The sequence below is a fragment of the Ursus maritimus genome, unplaced genomic scaffold (assembly GCF_017311325.1).
Source record: "Ursus maritimus isolate PB19 unplaced genomic scaffold, ASM1731132v1 scaffold_34, whole genome shotgun sequence".
Classification (NCBI taxonomy): domain Eukaryota; kingdom Metazoa; phylum Chordata; class Mammalia; order Carnivora; family Ursidae; genus Ursus; species Ursus maritimus.
This window is the reverse complement of record NW_024426008.1, coordinates 2,410,581-2,429,122: the sequence shown is the minus strand read 5'-3', so window position 1 is coordinate 2,429,122 and position 18,542 is coordinate 2,410,581. Positions and strand designations below refer to the sequence as shown.

The window sequence follows — 18,542 nt, the reverse complement described above, 5'->3', positions numbered from 1 at the left end:
AAATGGAGAAAATTGCATCTGTAACCCAAATGCATGTTTTTTCCGTGCCTGCATGTGGGTTACAGGTGCAATTCTAGTGGTGGCGAGAAACGAGCAACAAATACAAGACATTACTTTTCCAAAATGAATTATGACAGCCGCTGAAGTAAAGAACGCTCACATGGGGTTTTGAAGTGAAGAATGATAATTTCAGAAAAGATCGTTTCTGTGATTTCAGGAAGATTGTTCAAGGGACATCTGGCAGCAAAACTTTCGGTCTCTTGAAAGACCTGAATCAATGACTTCAGGCCCAAACTATAAAAATCCTTAGTGTTGAGAACAGGTTATCCAGCTCGGTGACGAAGGCCAAGCTCTGCTGCAAACGCTCTGTCCCTGAGAGCGGGACTCTTTTCCGCGGTAGGTGATTTCCTTCGCTCACTGGTGGAACAGACTGATGTCATGCTGTTGTTAGGCGTACTGCAAAACTCAAGCCCAAAAGTCGCAACAGAACATGAAGAAATTATTTCCAGGAATATATGCAGCCCAAGAATGGATTAGACACCATGCATTCAGGACTCCCTCCAAGAAGAAAATTCCATCTTTGAGCTTTCGAACAGGACAAGCCCATCAATACTGCAACTGCAGGGTGCTAAGAGATGTCCTAAGGAGAAATCTCTCCACAGAGAAACCATTCGGCAAGGTCACCACACACTTGCCATTCTCAATGACCTATGTCTTCGAAGTAGGATGCTCTCAAAACAAGGAATAAGAAAATAACAAGTGGGGAGCCCCATCTATGCATCGATCCATTTACTTTCTAGCCAGATACATATTTTTGGTGAAATATTATAAAAATAGTATCCTTGTCACTAACATGAAATATATTATTTAAAATATTAAACAAACGTTTTTATTTAAAATCGTGATGAATCTTTTAAGTTTTCCCGAAATTGCCTGAGTGTGCACCGCACATCATTAAACAGCTCATAAATGAAAAAATGTTCCAGGAACACACTCAGCTGCTCCTGCGAACGGCCTCTGGGGAGTCAGTGGGATTGAGGGCTTGTCTCCCGGCTTCTGTTAGCTTCTAGGCCCAGGGGACCCTGGGCGGGGGGGATGTGAAGCCATAGGCCCTGAGCCCCTTATGATCCCTTTACCTGTTCTGTTCCCTTTCTCTCCTGCTCCGCAGGTCTGAACAGGGACATCCAAACACTTAGGTCCAGATGGTGAATTTCCATCCAGATATGAAGAGACAGTCATTCATTAAAGGCCTGGAGAACAATAGCAACTATTGGCCAATGGAAAAGGTCCCTACGCAGTGACTTCCAGCGCCTGGAAGGCAGGAAGATTTTGCTGATGTTGCATGGCGTTTCTCAATTTTTTTGGCCTATATATCTCGGTAAGAAATATATATTTGTAAAGGCATGCACGTAATATATAATGTTAATATATATTTTTATATGTAAATATGAGATAGATATATCTATAGATAGATATAGATATCTATATATCTACAGGTATATAGATATATATAATGGAAACAAGAATTTCCCAGATCAGTATTTTCCCTTCCCCTTTGAAATACACTCTGATAGGGACACCTGGGTGGCTCAGTTCAGTGGTAAGCATCTACCTTCGGCTCAGGTCATGATCCCAGGGTGCTGGGATCGAGCCTCACCTCGGGCTCCCTCCTCAGCGGGAAGCCTGCTTCTCCCTCTCCCCACTGCTCATGCTCTCTCTCTCTCTCAAATAAATAAATAAAATCTTAAAAAAAAAAAAAGAAATACACTCAGATATTTTCTCTCATTTTCCATTCTGCTCTATTCTATTTCATTTTTAAAATGTTGCTCAAATGGAAAACAGGTGTGTGGTTTCCAGGGCTTACGAACAGGATGGCTGGGAGGAAGACAGAGGACCACAAAAAGAACACTGACTTCCGTGGCGAGGTGGAGTTCTGTATCCTGATTATGGCGGTTGTGGTCATACAAATATACACGTATGACGGGATTGCACACACACACACGTGAAGGCACGCACGTGGTAATTTGAAATCTGAGTCAGGCCGCTAGTCTGCAGTAGTTCAATGTACCGTGTCAGTGTCAGTTTCCTGGTTTTGATTAAGGTGCTATCGTCAGGGAAGATGCTTCCGCGGGCAGGAAGCTGGGCGAGGGACACATGGAACCTCTCTGAAACGTTTTTGCGATTTCTTATGCTTGTCTAATTATTTCAAAGCAAAAATGTTTTATTTTTTATTATTGATTTTTTAAAAGATTTTATATATTTATTTTAGACAGAAAGAGCGCCAGCAGGGGGAGGAGCAGAGGGAGAGGGAGAAGGAAGGGGAAAGAATCTCAAACAGAGTCCAAGCTCAGCCAGACTTGGGGCTCGATCTCATGACCCTGAGGTCATGACCTGAGCCAAAACCAAGAGTTGGACACTCAACCCACTGAGCCCCCCAGGAGCCCCCAAAACAAAACTGTTTTCAATGTTGCTCAGGATCCATTAAAAATGATATCATGAGGTCACAACCCATAGCTTAAACATGAAGCCCTAGTTCACCAGGGGTGGATGTTGGAGCAGGAAGCGGCTGTGGCCACATGAGCTTGTCTGTCCGAAGCGAGGCATCGGCCTGTGCAGACCTGTGGATTTGAGCTGGCTGGGAACTCTACAACCTCAACTCTCGCGGGCCCCCCACTCCCCGCGTGGTTCCATTTTCTTTGTGTGTCATCCTCTAAATGTCCCTACCCTGTCCCACCCCCATTTTTTTTTTTTTTAAAGACACTTGCTCCTCATTCCACCACTCAGGCATTAGAGCGGTGTTTCGGAAAGTGTGGTCCTTGGCCCCTGCCTCACTGAAGGCCACAAATGCAGATTCCTGGTACTCACTGAAACTCACTTAGACTCTTCGGAAGTGGGGTTCAGAAACACACATTTTAAACAAGCTCGTCGGAGGTGTTTATGTGCACCGAAGTATTGGGAGGCTTGAGAAGTTTGCTGAAACCAGATACGTGACTATGTGGGACGTCAATTACAACACTGGAAGTGAATTTGAGTTACGAAGTTCCTCTGTTGTGAAGATAGGATTTCTGAGGGTAGCTTTCTTTCCAACTTATATGATCCTTGAGCAATAAAGTTTCCAATGTTGACATAAGCCAAGTTTCCTGCCTTTTATGACAAAAACAGTTAGTGACTCAGTTTCTCCAAACGTGAGGACAAAAATTCCAGTAATCTCCCTAGTTCACAGCACTTCCGTACATAATGACCGTTTGTTCTCAGATGGAAGTAATTTCATTAGCATAAGTGGAGGCATATTTTATAAACACAGGCCCATGTGTTTCATATTCTTCTCATATTTATTTACACATTCTGTAAACACACGTATACACAGAGCCACATGGACATTTTTAGAGGAGCACATGGAACATTTTGCACATGTAAATACCACAGTCGATGCCTTGGGGGCTTTTTTTCTCAGGTGGCAAATCAGTTACCACTCAGAGGCTCTCAGTTATTACCTTTTCCCAAGTAAGAATGTACCCCGCAGTGGGGCAGCCTCTGGGTTTTCTCAACCTCCTTCCCTCCCTCAGGATGTCCTGGCCTCTAGACCTTCTAATATATTGGGAAACTGATGCATCCGGAAATGGTAACGATTTCTAGTAAGTCAGCACCATGGCGTTCCCATGTAGCATCTCCGAATGCACCCAGTCTTAAAGAAGAGTTTAATCAGTTTGACAGGGTGGCTACTTTTCGACAAGCAGATCGCATAGCTCCCCTCTATAAACACCAAAGGTCTTGGACATACTTGGAGTCACGTTAAAGTGAGCTCATCCTGGAAAGTCAGGCCTGCACAGAGCTGGGTAGGGGAGCCCGTGGGATGGCAAAGGTGACAAAGGCACTCTTAGATTTTAAAATATTTTCTTTCGGGGTGCCTGGCTGGCTCATTCGGAAGAGCATGTAACTCTTGACCTTAGGGTTGTAAGTTTGAGCCCCACCACGGGTGTAGAGATTACTTAAAATGAATAAATAAATTAAAACTTAAAAAAAAATAGTTTACTGAGCCTCCCGCATGAGGCTGAAACAGACCCAAATGTTATCTCTTGCATTCGAAGCAATCAATGAACTACAACCCAGTGTCTCTTGAGCTAAATTTGATTCTTTACTAGGTACTAAATATAATGTGAGCAGAGAAAGTGTGTTAGGTCGAGATCGTGCTCCCCAACATTCTCTTGATTTAAATGGCATGTTTTGGTCCAGAGACGGTGGGATCCTTTTCCCCTGCTCTGTTTAAATTTGTTAAGGTTTTTTTTGTTTTGGTTTGGTTTGGTTTGGGTTTTTATTTTTTTCTGATAGTGAAAGCAAAAATAATAGCTCTCTCCTGCTGAGGAGAGATGTTATGTTGCACCAGGAACGCGCTGAGCTCTTTTACGTTCATCCCTACAAAAGGCCAATGGGGTTGGTATTCTTTTGTTGTTTTTTTTAAGATTTTTTTTTTTATTTGTCAGAGAGAGAGAGAGACAGAGCACAAGCGGGGGAGTGGCAGGCACGGGGAGAGGTTGAAGCAGGACTCTGGGATCATGACCTGAGCCGAGGGCAGACGCCCAACCAACTGAGCCACCCAGGCACCCCTGGGGTTGGTTTTCTTGTCCTCATTTTACGGATGAAAAAATGGATGCTTAGAAAGAGCCAATAGCTTGCTCAAGATGAAACAGCTAATTAGCAGCTGAGCCAAAATGTGACGCTAACACCTGTGTGCTGGGTTGGATAGTGCCCCCCCCCCAAATTCATGTACTTCCCAGAACCTCAGAATGTTACCTTATTGGGAAATAGGGTCATCACAAACATGGTTAAGGGCATAATGGAGTAGGATGGGCCCCTACTCCAATATGACTGGTGTCCATAAGAAACACAGAGCTCAGGGAGAATGCCACATGATGACAGAAGAGGCAGAGACGGGGGCAATGAGGACGGCTGGTAATGCCTGAAGCTCAGAGAGAGGCACGGACCAGATGCTCCCCAGAGCCTTCAGGGAGGGCATGGCCTACTGGCAACTTGCTTTCAGAGTCCCGGCCTCCAACATGGTGAGACAGTACATTTTTGTTGTTTCAAGGCACCCATTGTGTAGTGCCTTATTACAGTGGCCCCGGGAAACTAATACAGCCCATGATATACCCTACAGCCTGTTTACTGTGATATTCTGGGAAATGAAGAAAAATTACGAAGTCGTCATGATCTCAAGTTCCAGAGCCAACCCCTGGGGATTGTTCCATTTCCAGGTTCCCTTCACTTCCTCCCCAAGGCCATTCTGTCCATTTCTACCTTTTAAAAATTGGTACCAGCGCTCCAGTGTATTTTCTTCTCTCTTGTTCGATTAGTTGGACTCTCTACAGGACGTGCTTTTAAAATAGCGAGAACACCTGTAACCCTCAGGATTCTTTGTTTTATCATCAACATTAACAATCTCGTCCTCATCATCATTTCAACTCACTGGGACAGGTCCTGTTGAGATGATGGTCTGACCCATTTTCGATTTGGAGCATTGGCACTGAAAATGGAAGAGCTGGCTATGCGTGAGATCCCCAGAAGATGGCAGTGTGCATCATAAAACCACACCAGTCACATGGCCACTTAGCCACCTGCCTGTGAATGCTGGTCGGTGGCAGGCGACAGGCCTTGGGCTCCGGGAAGAGCCTTTGTGAAGGATACTGGAAGCAGCAGTCACACCGCTAACTAGCCTGAGGCCACTTGGAGTGAATAGTTTCCAACTTTGCGAGGTCCTCTCTTCTTGTTAAAGAGAGAAATTGAAGGGCCACTCTAAGCCTTTCACCTGAAGAAACGTCCCGTTCAGACACTGGAGATTGTTGTCGCCCATATTTTGTTGTATCAACTATAATCGCTATTCCTGTCCCTTACCGATCTGAGGGTTTAAGGCAGGCATTTCGGTCCCTTATATATAGATCGTGCATAAAAGAAGGGAGGGCTGAGAAAGAATGAAGTAGAGAGAGCTTGGAAGGAGCGAGGAGACAGAACACTATAATGCTTACTAGCTGTGTGATTCTGGAGTCCTCACTTAACTTCTCTGAGCCTAAGTAGCCTCTTGTTCTATTTGTTTTGCTTTGCTTTGTGTTGTTTTTCATGGGCATAATGTCTGTTCTGCTGGTCCTGCACTGTCATAGCTCAAATGAGAAATGACTACTAAAGCTATAAAATATTTTTATTAGCAATTATTTTCATGAGTATGGTCTAGCAGTAATTCTCAAACATTATCTTGGATCAGAATCACCTGCAGAGCTTTTTTTTTTTTTTTTAAAGATTTTATTTATTTATTTGACAGAGAGAGACAGGCAGCGAGAGAGGGAACACGAGCAGGGGGAGTGGGAGAGGAAGAAGCAGGCTCATAGCTGAGGAGCCTGATGTGGGGCTCGATCCCACGACGCGGGGATCACGCCCTGAGCCGAAGGCAGACGCTTAACGACTGCGCCACCCAGGCGCCCCACCTGCAGAGCTTATTAAACCATGGAATGCTGGGCCCTGCCCCAGAGTTCTGATTCACTAAGTCTGGGGTGAGCCAGAGAATTTGCAGCCCAGACAAATCCTGGGGCGATACTAAGCTGCTCACAAGGAGGACATCTTGAGAGCCACTGGCTAGAGCAAGGGGAAGAGCATTTGGTACGCTGGGGGCCTTGTACATTTCTTGGAACTTCCTAGGCTACTGCTTAATGCAAAATTAAAGAAATTCTTTTCAAAACATTAGGAAATGCTGTCCTTTTTATCCTGTGCGTGTGTGTGGTCAGTGCCTGGATGTAGTCAGAGGTGTAACTGTCTGCCTGTGTCACTTCTGCCAGTCTAGAGTTTGCAGGAGCAAGTGTTTTCTGCCTGACGGTAACTGCAACCGCCCACTCACCACGGATGCCACCACGAGCTGGTGGCTGCCACATGCACAGTGGGATGGATCCACGTGGCCCAGGGAATTCCCTCAGAGGCCAGAAAGGAAGCTCAGGGGGGACGGGGATGTGTCTTGGGAATGCTTCAAGAAGTGGCTGGCAGTGTTTGGGTCACTGATGGCTTTCCAGCCCCTTGCCCTGCTCTATTTTTGCCATAGTGTAAAATGCCTTCTAATTATAGTTTTCTCTTGTTTATTTCTTGTTTACTCGCTTTGTCTCTGCCCCCAAATGTAAGGAACAGCAGTTTTGTCTACTTCAGGATGTCCCAAGAGCAGTGGTTGGTGAAAAACACGTGCACAAACATTGCACTGAATGAGGGGAAGATAAATGCTGGCCATTCCCGGCCTTTCCCAGCCGCTCGTGATTCCTCAAAGCACGCACAAGTGTACTTACCACCTCCCAGAATGATGGGAGGCCTGCAGCACTGTCTTATGGAACCACACACGAACCATAATGAACTATAAACCCCAGGTACTCAGTTCACTCTTAGAGCATAAGGTGGGCTTTGCTGCGTTTAGATTTTATGACAGGGCTCCCACATTTTCTGTACTTTATGGATGCTGAGGTCGAGACTGGATAGGTATCCTCGCCAGTCTGATACTCTGTTTTTTCAGATCCTGCAACTCGTGACTTGGGTTTTTTTTTTTTTTATGATTTTTTATTATATTATGTTAGTCACCATACAGTACATCCCCGGTTTCCGATGTAAGGTTCGATGATTCATTAGTTGTGTATAACACCCAGTGCACCATGCAATACGTGCCCTCCTTACTACCCATCACCAACCTATCCCATTCCCCCACCCCCCTCCCCTCTGAGGCCCTCAGTTTGTTTCTCAGAGTCCATAGTCTCTCATGCTTCATTCCCCCTTCTGATTACCCCCCCTTTCTTTATCCCTTTCTTCCCCTACTGATCATTCTAGTTCTTATGTTCCATAGATGAGAGAAATCATATGATAGTTGTCTTTCTCTGCTTGACTTATTTCACTTAGCATTATCTCCTCCAGTGCCGTCCATGTTGTAGCAAATGTTGAGAACTTGTTCTTTCTGATAGCTGAGTAATATTCCATTGTATATATGGACCACATCTTCTTAATCCAGTCATCTGTTGAAGGGCATCTCGGCTCCTTCCACGATTAACTATTGTGGACATTGCTGCTATGAACATTGGGGTGCATATGGCCCTTCTCTTCACTACGTCTGTATCTTTGGGGTAAACACCCAGTAGTGCAATGGCTGGATCATAGGGTAGCTCAATTTTTAACTTTTTAAGGGACCTCCACACTGTTTTCCAGAGTGGCTGTACCAACTTGCATTCCCACCAACAATGTAGGAGGGATCCCCTTTCTCCACATCCTCTCCAACAATTGTTGTTTCTTGCCTTGTCTATTTTTGCCATTCTAACTGGCGTAAGGTGGTATCTCAGTATGGTTTTGATTTGAATTTCCTTGATGGCTAATGATTTTGAACATTTTTTCATGTGACTTGGGTTTTGGAATGAGACCAGTCATAAGTTCAGAAAGGTTGGTTCAGGATGATGAGTAAGGTTCTGCCTTGAGCGCCTTCACAGACTAGAAAGGTGTAAAGAGAATGCTCAGGGGAACCAGAAACTCGGAAAAGGTGTAACCTGAAGAAAACAGATACGCGCGTCTGAATAAACGCGCTGAGAGTCCAACCAGCTAGACGGCGGCCTCAGCAGAACTGACGTCCACTGAACACTGACCACGTTGCAGGTGGCAAGCCAAGTGCTTCGTCTTCGGGAACATGTCATTCCCTCCCAACCTATGAAGTATATGCGAGGCTGTACCACATGAGATTGCCATCCTTATAAGTCAAAAAAGGTTGAGTGCATACTGGGTATTTACCCCAAAGATACAGACGTAGTGAAGAGAAGGGCCATATGCACCCCAATGTTCATAGCAGCAATGTCCACAATAGCTAAATCGTGGAAGGAGCCGAGATGCCCTTCAACAGATGACTGGATTAAGAAGTTGTGGTCCATATATACAATGGAATATTACTCAGCTATCAGAAAGAACGAGTTCTCAACATTTGCTACAACATGGACAGCACTGGAGGAGATGATGCTAAGTGAAATAAGTCAAACAGAGAAAGACAACTATCATATGATTTCTCTCATCTATGGAACATAAGAACTAGGTTGATCGGTAGGGGAAGAAAGGGATAAAGAAAGGGGGGGTAATCAGAAGGGGGAATGAAACATGAGAGACTATGGACTATGAGAAACAAACTGAGGACTTCAGAGGGGAGGGGGGTGGGGGAATGGGATAGACCGGTGATGGGTAGTAAGGAGGGCACGTATTGCATGGTGCACTGGGTGTTATACACAACTAATGAATCATCAAGCCTTACATCGGAAACCGGGGATGTACTGTATGGTGACTAACATAATATAATAAAAAATCATTTAAAAAAAAAAAAAAAAGAAAAAACAAAAAAGGTTGAGTGCAGCAATATCATTGGATTCAAATTGAAAGTTATCATTCCCATTTTATAGATAAGGACAATGAGCCTCAGAAGGGAAAAATACCCTGTCATCAGCCATTTGGGTAGAAGATGATGGAGTAAAAGATTTTGAACCCAAATCTGTTTGGTCCCAAAGACCATTCTCTTTCCACTATATTATGAGGCTCCTGAAAAAAGGTTAAGCTTAGGTAAAGCCCCGAAAAGCCAGTTTGTATTGTACTGGTCAACATTTCTTTTAATAACTTACAGTTCTTTAGTCTTCCTTCATAGTCATAAATAATGCACTTAAGGAGAGCTGTAAGGACGATGTTGAAGGAGCCCTGAGTACCGAACGAACCACAAATGGCTGTTTTCAGGTTATCAAATTTTAATAACATTATTCTGTTGCAATGCTGCAACTAGCCTTTTAAAGAGAACGTTCCAAGAACTCCTTATGTGATTATAAAATAATAAAGCTCTTTTCACAGAGTGATCAACAAAAGCCAGTCCCTCCTTGTGGCAACACTCAGAATGCCCTGAAATTTTTTAAAATCCTAAGCAAGTAATCTTCAAGCTGGAGTAGATAAAGCATAAAGTAAGCACAAGGGGGGAACTAAACAGAACGTGATCGAAATTAATCTGGTACATAGTAACGACACTCTTGATCGTATCTCTGAATGGTGATGGTTTGGAGGGTGATTTCTCAAGGAACCGTGATGGGAATGCCTTCTACACATGACCAAGTTGAATCTTCGGGGTTTTCTCTTCTTTAGTGGTCTGACATCACTGTTGAAAGTTTCCCCTTATTGTGGGTTGTTTAATCCGAAATGCACACACTTGCACAGCACCAAGTAGAAGCTTAGTAAATGTGGAACAAATAAATGATACTGAAAGATGAACATCTTTGTATAATTTTATCAGACAGTTGGGTAACCACTGTGCTAAACACCGGGATAAAAATAAAGCAGTGGGGTGCCTGGGTGGCTCAGTCTGTTGGGCGTTATGGTCGCAGGTGCTGGGATCCAGCCCTGCCTCGGGCTGCCTGCTCAGCGGGGAGTCTTCTTCCCCTCTCGCTTTGCCCCTCCCTCAGGCTTCTGCGTGCGCACTCTCTCTTTCTCCCAAATAAATAAATAAAATCTTCAAAAAAAAAAAAAAAGCAGTGTTAGACACATTTCTGGTTGCTCACATTGGATGTCTCAAAACGAAATTTATGTGATCTGATACTGTTTGGAAGATGATACATAAACAGACCAGAAACAGTTTTGACGTTCATGAGATTTTTTGACGCTACAGCATTAAGAGCAGTAAAAATGTGAGTATGTCAGTTTAGATGTCCTCATTTATACACAATGGGTAGAAAATACTATTTCCACAGTAGAAACAGCCACTCTCTAATAACTGGCTTTTTTCAATTGTAACAAGTTGTAACAAGACACGACAGAGGCACACAGGTGGCTGCGCCAGAGGTTTACATTTATAAAGAATGGCGTAAACTGGGGGCGCCTGGGTGGCTCAGTTGGTTAAGCGTCTGACTCTTGATTTCGGCTTAGGTCATGATCTCGGGGTCTTGAGATGGAGCCCTGAATCAGGCTGGGTGCTGGGCGTGGAGTCTGCTTAAGATTCTCCCTCTCCCTCGCCCTCTTCTCTTCCCCCTTCTTGATGCATTCCCTCTCTCTCTCAAAAAAAAAAAGAATGGGGTAAACTGGTTATATGGGGATTCTAATGACCAACTTCACTTAATTAAGGATCTTGATGAGAATCAAATATATACGCTGTCCCATGATACCTGTGATGTGAGGCGCCACCTTGTTTAAGAGGAAACCTGTTTGCTAGAATCTCCTCCCTCTGTGGTTCTAGGTTAGAGTTGCCCAAAAGAGGAATTTGCGTGAGGAAGTGAAGCAACAGCCATAAATTTTGGAAAGTCATGGCAGTTAGATGCAGTGACAGACATTCTTACAGGTGCTAAAAGGTTTCAGGTTGTTCCGTCTCCTGTACTCCATATCTCACTCTTCTTCCTGATTTCTGGCCCTGCTGACCAATGGCAACCCCCAAGCCCATCACCAGATGCCCAGCTGTGGAGCCCCAAAGACAACAGTTTCTCCGCCAGCTGCTTCTTGGTGGTCCCACCTGGGGGACTGGATGTGCTTGGCCTCTGGGACTGATGATGCTGATTCCGGTGATCCCTCAGTCCTCCTTTTAATCCTTCACTTCTCAACACCTTCCGCCATTTTGTAAGGTCTACTTCCTATAACAGATCCTGTCTTTTATAACTCAAGGTGGTTCTGTTTTCCCAATTGGACCCTGAAAGAAACAGTAACAATTTAATTGTAATAGCTTTGTTGTTTGAAACTGAATACATACTCATAATTTTAAAAATTGAGCAATACATAAAAGTATAAGGAAGAAAGCCAAGAAATAACCCTAAATACCATTTACTTAGTCTCACTAAACAGAAATAGATTCAGTGTTAATTTTCCACAGATTTACCTTTGGGGTTATACCCATCCACAGAAAGACGGAGAAAACAGTTGTAATGGATATGGGTAAATAATTAAGTTTCATGCCATTGCCACCCTGAGTTCTATTTGTGGGTTATTTCTTGAATTAAAAAATAGAAGTGTTTATTTCCCATTCCCCAGGCCTGATTCATAAGCATATATGTTAAAGAAAATTTTAAGTGGCATTTTCCCCTCATTTTAATTAGGGTCCGTATAAAATATTTTTGCTCCAAGTATAACTATAGCTGCAAACACCATCCTTCCTCAACCCAAAGAAGCAGAATTGAGTGTAATTTGTGGCACACTCCATTTCTAACTTGAGTATCATTGCATTTTTTCCCAGAAGAGCAATCTCTTGGGAAAAGAGGCAGGGTACTTTGGGTAAGATGTCATAGCAACAGCTTAAATGGAGAAAAGATTGTGGAAATATATCTTCCCACACTTTCCAAGCCCAGACTTATGCTCCATTCATGCTTTTAACCACGAAAGGCCCAAATACAGCATGAGAAACTGAAATCATTTCTTTTTCTTTTTTTTTTTTAAGCATCCCTTAATTTCCCCTCCTGAAAACATGTTGCAAGAGGAAAGTTTGGCCCTTTGCCCTTTGCCATAGATAGATCTCAGGATCTTCCAACTCTGCAAACCCTCCAGCATGTGCCACAGGATGGAACAATGGAAGTGAGCTCAGCTGTGGTTGCTGGACAAGTGGCCAGGCCCACTCACTAGCTTGGCGGCTCCCTCCTGCAGACCAGCCTCCCAGAACAGAGGACTGGAGGCTGTGCCCAGGCGTAAGTGTCAAGTTACTGCACCATTTGAAACAGCTCAAAGCTCAAATATTGACTCTGCAACCGCCAGGAGTAACGCAGTCATGCATTTGACTTCCAGTCTGACGACCCACAGGGGAGCTGCCGTTCTGACACACGTGATCTTGGCTAAACTACCCAACCTCTCCGTGGTACAAGGTGAAGATCAAAATGACATGGTGCCTGAAAGCGTTTGGGGAATTATAGAGTGCCGTAGGCATGCGGTGTATCACGGCGATCCAAGTGACTGGGGGGGGGGGTGTGTTCACTCCAAAGCATTTCCCAAACTTCCCACAAGTTCTCGGGGCTCTGTAGTCTCAGGGTCATCCCTGGCTTCAACCTTCTGCTTTCTCTGAGTCCCATTTCTGGATCACCTCAGGTTCGCTACTTGCTGTCCCTGCGCTAAAATGTGGCAACCCAGATGTGGAATTCGGGTCCTTTCCTCAGCATCCCCCCAAAACATCACACAAAGCCTGTGCTTATAGCAGACTTCGCTCAAGTTTGTAAGGAAGCAGAGTGGGTTTACAGAAACTCCAAAAGCCATAAAACTGAGTCACTGAGTGCAGTTTCCCTCCCTGCTCTTTGATCTATTTCCCACTGAAAACCAACATTGCCTACACTCCCCCTTGCCTCTTGCTACACTCCCTAACAGGCCACCTCCTGCATAGTTAACAGTGCTCCCTGCACTTGGTCCAAGCAAGCTGCTATCACCAGGTGTCTCCCTTTCTTCTCCACCCCCCTCCCCCTACAGGGGAAAGGGAGTAATAAAGAAATTTTATCTTCTCCTGGAGGATAAACTGTGTTACCGTCACTCCTCCCCCTCAGAAGACAGAAGTAGCTATAGTTCATTTGCATTTAACCATTTTTTTCAATTGCTCATTCATTCAACAAGTATTGACGTCCATCAAGGTGCCAGGTCCTGTTCTAGATGCTGAGATGAAGCTACCACAGACAAGAACCCTGCCATTGTATTCTAGAGACAGGGGGTGGGAAAGACAATAAACAAATGCACAATTAAGATGAATATATATCCAAGTATGAGAAGGAGAGAAAGATAAAGCAGGATAGGGCAATATGGAGAAAGGACGGGGGAAGGTAGCTTGCAATTTTACACTAAGCAGCCATGGAAGGCCTCTTTGAGAAGGGGCTATTTAGCATAGACCCACAACATGCTGGGGAGTGGGTCATGAGACTGGGGAAGGGGGGAGAGGTTGCAGGCAGAGACAGAGCCTGTGCAAAGAGCCTGTGCAAAGGCCCTGAGGCAGCTTGTGATCACATCTGTACTCTGTCTTCATGAAAGAGAAGATTTCACTTTTAGTTTAGCTCAATGTTAAGAGTTCTTTTAGGGTCGCAGAAATTCCTCAAATTTATCCTTACCTTCCTTTTGTATTTTCTGTCGGTTCTACCTCCTAAATATATCTTGAATCCATCCCTTCCTCTCCATCTGACCTACCATCGCACTTGTTTGTGCCTTCATGAGCTCTCCCCTGGATTACAGACACAGCTTCCTAACTGAAGAGTCCAGCCCCCTTCAGTTCCCATCAGAGCAATTCCTAATTCCAATGCGAACGAACGCACTGTTCTGCTGCATTCAATAGCTCAATCAACCCCATCCAGCCCACACACTTAGAACAAAATTCTGCCTCCTCAGCGTGGCTGCAGCAAAGATGAGTGCAGTGCCCGCACTCATATCCGCTAGCACTGGCTGTTCCCGCATACGCCCAGAGCCTGCTCCTGGAAGCCCCTGCGGCTCTTCACTTGAGGGATTTCTTCGTTGTGAGCGATGGGCCATAAGCGCCAGGAGATGAGTGCTCTTAAGGAACAGCCCTCAGTCAGCGATAAATGGGAATTGAAGGATAAATTCTCCATCTTCCTGGCCCCTGTAGAGAAGTGGGAGAAGAGGGAAAGAGTAACTTCGAGGTACTTTCCATAGCATCTCCCAGATTTTCCCAATGGGATTGATTCCAGTTGCTCACAGAAGCAATCTGCTCCATAACGCACATTATTTTTGCTTCCTTCCTTTCCCAGTCTTGCTTCCCCATTCCTCCACCACCAATGCTTCCTAGACTCACCCCCCCAATAAACTACCTGTATTCAAATTTCTGTCCTTCTGTTATTTTTGTAAATTGAATTGTGTTTCCCAAATGATATGGTGAATTCCTAACCCCCAGGTACCTGTGTATGTGACCCTATTTCTTGATGGATGTAATTAAATGAAGATAAGATCCCACTTGATTAGGGTGGGCCCTAATCCATCCAATATGACATGTGTTCTTTTAAGACGAGAGGAGAAGGCCATGTGATGACAAGGGCAGAGATCAGAGGGATACTCCTACAAGGCAAGGAGCTCCAAGGATTGCCAGCAGCACCACAAGCTAAGAGCAAAGCAGGGAACAGATTCTCCCATAGAGCCGTCAAAGAGAGCATGCCAACACGTTGGTTTTAGTAAGTTTCTATTGTTTTAAGCCCCCTAGTCTGTGGGACTTGGTTACGGCAGCCCTAGGAAATTGACGCAGCTATCTATTGCTATGGGTAACTACTGCCTCAAAGCTTAGTGACAAAAGCAACAGCCATTTTAGATCCGGGATTTGGGAAAGAGCTCAGTAAAGTCTTCTGTCCCATATGCCGTTGACTAAAGTTACTCACTGGGATTCACCTAACAACTGGCCAAGCCCAGAGTACCTGAGACAGCTTCGTTCCTGTGTCTGGGACTTTGGAGGGGTTTCAGGGATGGCTAGAAGGTTGGACTCAGCTGGGACTGTTGTTCAGGGGCCTCTAGGTGGTCTCTCTCACATGGCAGGTATAGGGCTGGCAGCTCAGGGCTCCCGAAGAGAGGATGTCCCATGAGACTCAGGCAGAAGCTGCCAGGCTTCCTGCGACTTAGTCTCAGAAGTCCTGGAAGGTCACAGGGGAATAAACAAACACACGAAAAGCAGAATCAGACCTATAAATACAGAGAACAAACTGATGGTTGCCAGAGGGGAACGAGCTGGGGAGATGGGCAAAATGGGTAAAGGGAAGTAGGAGATACAGGCTTCGAGGTGTAAGATGAACAAGTCACAGGGATGAAAGGCACAGCATGGGGAATATAGTCAATGGTATTGTAACAGCCTTGTATGGTGACCGTTGGTAGCTACACTTGTGAGCAGAGCACAACGTATCGACTTGTGATATCACTATGTTGTATGCCTGAAACTAATGTAACATTGTGTGTCAACCATACTGAAATAAAAAAAAAATTTTTTTTAATGGCCTTTCTACCACATTCTATTGGTCAAGCTGGTCACTAAATTCAGTCTAGATTTAAAGCATTGGGAATAAGACTCCACTTGTCTCGGGGGGAGAAGTAGCAAAGAGTGACACTATCCCTCATCCCCCTCACCTTGTCTCAGGGTCGGCTGCTGGGGGAACCCAACCGAAGACAGCAGCCTACAAGGGCCTTGCCCCTGACTGTCTCCAGGGGCGTCTCTTGCCCTGACGTTCACCTTTGCTACCTGATATGCCAAATTCCTCCCTGTTTTCTAACACCCCAGGTTCTGTCTGGCTTCCATGCCTTCGGGTACTGCATTTTTTTAGGCACAAAGTAAAAAATATATATACACAATTGATGTTCATACTCTTCTCTGCCTAGAATGTCTTTCCCCCTGATCTCTGCTCACTGGGCAGGTGGACTCATCCTTCAAGACCTAGACTATTGGAAGGCTCCATCTTCTCTAGCCCAGCAAGGTCACCTGCCTCTCCCCTGCCCTCTGTCTCAACTGCTGGGTAAATGTCTGTTTGCTTGTCATTAAGTTCCTCAGGAGAGGGGACTGTTCTGTTCTCTATCTCTGTATGCTCACGTCTGTTGATGGACAAATGGTCTCTGGCCCTAAAAACCCCAAGGAAAAAAAATCAATTAAGCAGACTGTTGAACTTTTACATCAGTGTTCTGCTATTTCTTGAGTGATCTTCTTAATGTCAACCAGCTCAGTGTAGGAGCTGGTCCTCAAGCTGTCATGGGGAAGAGGGACATAGGTGAGAAGACAATCAAATATAGCTATTTGATTTAAAATGGCGGGGCAGGTTACCAGAGGGGAGGAGGGTGGGCGAATGGGTTAAAGCAGTGCTGGGGATTAAGGAGGGCACTCGTCGTGGGGAGCACCATGTGAAGTACGGAAGTGTTGTATCACTACATTATACACCTGAAACTAATATTACACTGTATGTTTACTGGAATTAAAAGGTTTAAAAATAAAAATAAAATGATAGGGCAGTATACGTGCTTGATTGTCTCTGCACCACCATGTAACTCTCCTTTTCCTTAATAGGCTTGGTTGATATCTTAATAGAGTTGATCTCTTTCCTGTCCCAGGTCCTGTTCTTGCAGCTTTTAAAAGAAGTTACAAGTGCTCCCAACAGGGGAGCTTTTGTTCATAGACTCTGTCAGAGTTCTACTGAATATAAGCTGGAATAAAGCATGAAGTCAGTGCAGGGGTCGGTCAAATCTTTCTACAAAGGGACCATCAGTAAATATTTTAGACTTTGTGGGCCAAGAATTAGGATATTATGTATAGATGCTTATATAACCAATTTAAAGGTAACCTTTGAAATATTTTTAAACACGTCCTTGAGCTGGCAGACGGTGGGCCAGATCTGGACCACGGGCTGTGGTTTGCCAACCCAGGGTGTAGCAGACAGAGAGCAAGACTGGAGGCAAGGAGAGCTGGTCTCAAGCCGTACCTTGTCTCACGTGACCTCCGGCAGCCTCCTCCAGTGCAGAAGGGCCCGCAGAGATTCTACATGTGGAGGGCCTGCTGCTGAGAGGACGGGAGCAGAGTTAGGGATCCTGGCTAACCTCCTGTGTTCCACAGCCAGAGGGAGCTCCGGATACTTGATCCTCGTGGAGCGATAAGAAAGGAACACGCTTAGAGTATTGGACTCCCAGTGAACAAACTGTGAGCTCAAGGCCCGCTCCCAACACCACATTGATGGCCTAGTGATGCTGGACCATGAATAACACGAAGGGACCTGTGTGGTGGACCTCAAGCCAATGCAGAGAGTGGCTCCAACCAGAGGCCCCTGCCCAACACCCCATCCGTTTGCGTGAGTGTCCAAACCAACATGTCTCTCACCGTCAGGGTTCCAGTTCCTCACACTCAAGTCCCATTATCTAGGAATGCAATAAGCCCAAGGGTTCTCAGCCAAGGGCTACAGTGTGTTCCGAGGGCATCTGAAAATGTACCAAGTTGTTTCCGGTCAGCCCATTGGCCCTTAGGGAAGGGCATTTGCCAGAGAGGGCACGGGTTCTGCAATTCCTGGAACCGACCCACCGGATGAAGACATGTCCTGACCAAATGCCATCAGTGTCTCCATTGAGAAACATGGCTACTGAGGCACTCTGGTGTCCCTGGGCTATTGGAATGGGGATAGGAAGGACATCCTTCCCCTCCCCTTCCTCATCTACCCTCAAAGGTGCTTGCAAGAATCAAGAGCTAATGGGGCACCTGGGTGGCAACTGTCTTCAGCTTGGGTCATGGTCTCAAGGTCCTGGGGTCGAGCCCCACGCTAGACTCCCCACTCAGCTTGTCCCTTTCCCTGTGCTCCTTGCCCTGCTCATTCTCTTTCTCTCAAATGGATAAATAAAATCCTTTAAAAATTATTAAGAATCAAGAAATAAGGCATACGAAAGTCTTTTGTAGACTGTCAAATATTAAAAATCTATCAATCATTGTTACTGTTACAGATAAGTGTCCTCAGGTGGCTTTTAAATGCGATGCCCTTTTGGAAAAGTAAACGAGATATTCCTTGTATGCAGCAAAGGGGACAAGTCTGAAGGTACAGCTCAAGGACTTCCCATGTGTGTCTATACTTTGCTAC

At 45.1% G+C, this 18,542-nt stretch overlaps 1 long non-coding RNA gene across 2 annotated transcripts in view; it reads right to left on the bottom strand.

Moving 5' to 3' along the window:
- Positions 1-11,016: 11,016 nt before the first annotated feature.
- The window catches only part of LOC103682211, a 36,471-nt gene continuing 28,945 nt past the window's right edge, over positions 11,017-18,542 (bottom strand). For both annotated transcript variants that reach the window (XR_573374.2, XR_573375.2), the window contains one exon: positions 11,017-11,686. This is a non-coding gene — a long non-coding RNA (uncharacterized LOC103682211). The remainder of the gene's footprint in view (positions 11,687-18,542) is intronic.